The sequence below is a fragment of the Solanum stenotomum genome, chromosome 10, assembly GCF_019186545.1.
Source record: "Solanum stenotomum isolate F172 chromosome 10, ASM1918654v1, whole genome shotgun sequence".
Taxonomy (NCBI): Eukaryota; Viridiplantae; Streptophyta; class Magnoliopsida; order Solanales; family Solanaceae; genus Solanum; species Solanum stenotomum.
In genome coordinates this window covers 14550695-14555510 of record NC_064291.1, presented here as the reverse complement: position 1 = coordinate 14555510, position 4816 = coordinate 14550695, and positions in this window count along the sequence as shown.

Sequence of the window (4816 nt, the reverse complement as noted above, 5' to 3'; positions counted from 1 at the left end):
ATACAGGATTTCAAAATTCAAAATCTGGACAGAACTTACCCTATGTTGTGTCCCATATTCCGAATCCATAACAGCTAAATTAGAATTTTACATAAACATAAGAGTTATAGGTATACAAAATATATTTCCAAAATCATATTTATTCACTGTAAACGAAGTTTTAGAGAACGAGATATGCATAAAATACCAAACACTACCCAGCTCAGAAATAGATTTCATTACTCACCGAAGAGAAGGGTGTGTCTCCAATTCCAGCCAAAAGGACCAAGGTTTTCTTGAAATTTTGTGAGTAATATGGTTAGAGGAAGTTCTACTCCTTTCTTAGAGTTAAGGAACATGAATTCTTATAGAGGAGGTGTGAAAATATATCTTATAAAAATAATGTTTATCACTTACTTGATATAGCCAAAAGTCAAAGTTGGCGGCCCAAAAGTAAAAAGTTTGCTGCCCAAAAGTATACATATATCCCAATATGTATATATCTCACCTCCCTTCCAAGTTATAAATAATTTCAATAAGAAAATTACATAAATACCCCAATACAATACCTTAAATTACGATTACAATTATGTTAAGCAAGTCAGCAAATATCATAAAATTTCAAGTTTCCAAAATGACAATAAAACATTTGTAGTAATTAAGCAATGGTGTATCGACTTTTGCATCTTGGTTAGTCTTTAGGGGTGTTATAGATTATGTCTATATTGATTTAGTTTATTTAATTATGTCATTATTCATGCCTAAATTGTAGTATTCTAGGTGTGTTGGTGAATTGTGATTCATGGCCTTGAAGGGGAAAAGTATGAAGAATTGATGTATGATCAAGATGCTATGTATATGCTTTGTGATTTCAATGAAAGTAATGTGATCATGTCTACAATGCAATTTTGTTATTATTGAAAGGTTATTCTCAATTATACACTTATGAATGCTGATGATGTATGTGAAAGGTTTATTCAATGTAATGTTGCATCTTGAATTGGTAGGCTCAGGGTATCCTCTTGTTGTGTAACTAATGTATCTTGACTTAATGAACGTTTAATTGGTAGACCTAATGTTGGTAGCTCTTTCATAAATGATTAATGAAGTTTTCTAGGCTTTGTCTTGAATTGGTAAACCTAATGTTGGTAGCCCTTGCATGACGAGTCTATGAACTATTCTAAATGATATGTCTTGGATCGGTAGGCTAATGGCACCCTTCCATGTATGATACTAATGAACTTTGGGATCAGTAGGCTTATGCACCCTTCCATGAATGTTAATGATGAACCTTCAATCGGTAGGCTTTTGGCACCCTTTCATGATGATTCAATGAGCTTTCCTAATAATGTACCTTGAATCGGTAGGATTATGGCGCCCTTTCATGTGATAACTAATGTACCTTAAATCGGTAGGCTTATGGCGCCCTTTCATGTGTTAATCAATGTACCTTAGGTCAGTAGGTCAATGACACCCTCTCATGAGTAATAATGTTAAAGTAATGAACTACTCTATGGGAATTTAAGATTAGCACTGAGTGGATTTGGTAAGATGGAAGCTCTCCCATGTTTAGGCTGGGTTTCGATGAACATCTTCCTTATCCCATAACTATGTGTGCATATAGGATATTAGCTAGTGGATCCATCTAAGCTAAAATGTTATCGGTCCTACCTTAGGCAAGTAGACCAACCCTTTACGGTGTAGGATAGACACCGGATTCCATGAGTTGCTCACATGGTCAATGTCGATTAATCATTATTCCCATCATGTGAGTTATGAACTATGGTTACTTGAGAGATTCTATGAAGTGTGGGTGCTAGTATGGGATGCCATCCATGCATAGCACAAGTAGGCTTTGAGAAGACTATGGTGTGTTTCTCTAAGTCTGAATGAAAGGAATGTGCTCTTAATGATTGTAATGAGAATGTTGACTTAAAGGATTAATGCAATGATAAATGCTTAACTTGGATTGTTATTATGAGCTACTTTCATGTCATGACTTACTAAATGGGAATGTTTCTTATGCATGAGTATTGACTAAAGATGGGTATGAATAATGGTAAGTTCATCTATGGTGGCCTCAAAGTTGTACTTAGTAGGAATAGTAGTATGAGATGCTATTCTTACATTGCTCAAGTATAGCTTAGGGTTACTTAAGGTGAAGGTACTAATGTGTTGTAATGGCTTATATGTCGAATATGTTGTATCTTATGCCTTTTGTACTAAAGTTCATGATGTTTTTCTCAAATTGGCATATGTATGGTTTCCAACAAAAATGTCCCTTTTAAAGAATGATTTTTGCATGGCTATCATACTTTGTACATTTTGTGTGCTAACCCATATTTCTTCTAATTTAATACAATGTGTAGGTTCCGGCATTTGAGGTGATTCCTTCTAGTTGAAGCTTGGATTGATTTCTTCCAAAGCTTGTGGTATGTCCTAATGGATCCGAGGACAAGTCCTTCATTGATGTTTCATGTCTTTCATTGTATTAGATACTTTTTAGACTTTCAATTATAAAGGGTCGTGATCCTATTTTGAGACCTCAATTGTATTAGATGTCTATGTGAGACTATGTCTAAACTTCCGCTGGTTTAAATAAAGGTTTTAGATTGTTTGGATTTAAAGTTCTAAACTTCGCACTATTTCCTATGTTCTTATGTGATGATATGCTATTAGGCTTGTATGAGACTTTTTGGAGTCTGGTACGCCATGTCACGTCTGGAGTGTAGGCTCGGGTCATGACAAATTGGGTTTAGGATTCACTCTTTCGAGCTGAACCAATGTCAACCCAATATTACAAACCATTAATCAAAAGCTTTGGTTCCAAAACCTCTCTCTCAAGAAAGCTAAGAACTCAAAATTAGAAATGCATTTGCAACTACAATTTGTAGATTAAAACACAACTAATCCTTAAAACCACTTCAATATAGAATTTAAATCAGCAATTAACAATACCCATAAGCTAATTCAACCCATAATCACATGATCACACCCTAAGAATTGGGATTTTAGCTAAACATTATAAAATGGTAAAAACAATTACCAACTCAATTAGCCATCAACTGGGTAATAGTTGCAAAGCCTTTATAACGTTTTCCAATGGCTAAATTCAAAGACCCACTTGCAAATCTTAAAGTTTGAGCCTCAAAAAACTACAATGTCTACAATGGAACTCTAAAACTCAAAAGAAACCTCTACTCAATGATCCAATGATAATCAATTTACAGTTCAAAACTCAATTTATAGTAGCCCAAAATTTGGCCTGAAAAGGTATTGGGCGATAATAAGTCAAGATTGCCAAGTGGTTCGACGATCCGCCCTTTGCTCTCTTCCATCGCCATTTTGCATTAGTTCTCAGCATCCCCAAGTCCTGTAACTTTGGGCGATCTATTGTGTCATCACAAAACATATCAGCGATTCGCCGACTGCCCATTTTAGTCGTCGATTTTGTTTCTTCCTCCAGGGTTGGCACACTGGAACTTTGGTTGAGCTATAGAGCCACTCGGTGGTTGACCGAGTTGTCTTGGCCATCACCAGGATCACCTTTCTCCACTTCTTCATCTTGTTTTGCTCCTTTTTGTATGTTAGTGTCCTTACCTTGAGCTTTACCTCACATACCTGAAAATCAAGGCTTTAATATCAGTTTATAGAAAAAATTAGGCATTTGAGGACACTAAAACTATCAAAACAAAGCCCTAAATGAGTCCAAATCTCGGACTCATCAAAAGGCATTTGATCTTACGCAAGACAGAGTATTTATGTTTCAAAACACATTTTGTGTACCTAATGTAGATGAATTAAGAAAGAGGATTATGATGGAAGCACATCATTCAAGATAATCGGTCCATCCAGGGTCAACTAAAATGCCTCATGACTTGAAAGAAATATATTGGGGGTGACATGAAGAGAAAATTGCGGAATTTGTGGCTCAATGTCAAAATTGTTAACAAGTAAAGTAGAGCACCAAAAGCCCAAAGTTTATATGCAGCGTATAGAACTTCAAATTTGGAAGTGGGACATGATTAACATGGATTTTGTCACTGGTTTGCCTCGGTCATTTTGGAAGATTGATTCAATGGGGGCTGGTGTTGTAGTGTCAACGATGTGGGAGACGGATTTGCAAATCCTGAAGAGATGAAATTTGAAGCTCTATATAACGAGGAGGTAAATTTTCTAGAAAATGAAGGTGGGGTCTATCGTTCAAACTATCAAAGGCAGAGTGGTAACCAAGGCTAGGCTATAGATGAAGGCTGGAAGGATAGAAATTATGAATTGAGAGACCGAAATCCAAACTGGAGAGATGGGGAGAAGGATAGATATGTGCCTCCCCATGAGCGCTAGAAGCCCAATGATTCGAAAGGTGGTAGATCTGAGGATATGCTCTCGTGTATCCTCAACAAAGTTGAAGGGTCAGACAAAATGATGAAAGGCATAAAGACGATGTTTCTACCCTTAGTAAGACTGTTACTGTCACGACCCAAGCCTAGGGCCTAGACGTGACATGGCGAATGAGGAACCCGAAGGAACCCCAAACAAGCCTCTCAAACTTGTCATCACACTTCATCGGTCGCGGAAGCACATTCAACATTAATTAACGGGAAATAGGGACTAAGGGCAAACCATTTCAAAATGACATCATAGAACAAGAGTCAAGCTCATTTACAAAGTTCTTGTCCAACGCACACCTCTACATACATAGATAGGACGGGGGCCATGACATACTACCGGCTCCCCTCATAGTCAAAATACAATTGCAAGCTAAAGTCTCAAAAACATAGAAGTAGGAAACATAACATAGCCCTCGAATCATTGAGGACTTACCAACAAACTCGGA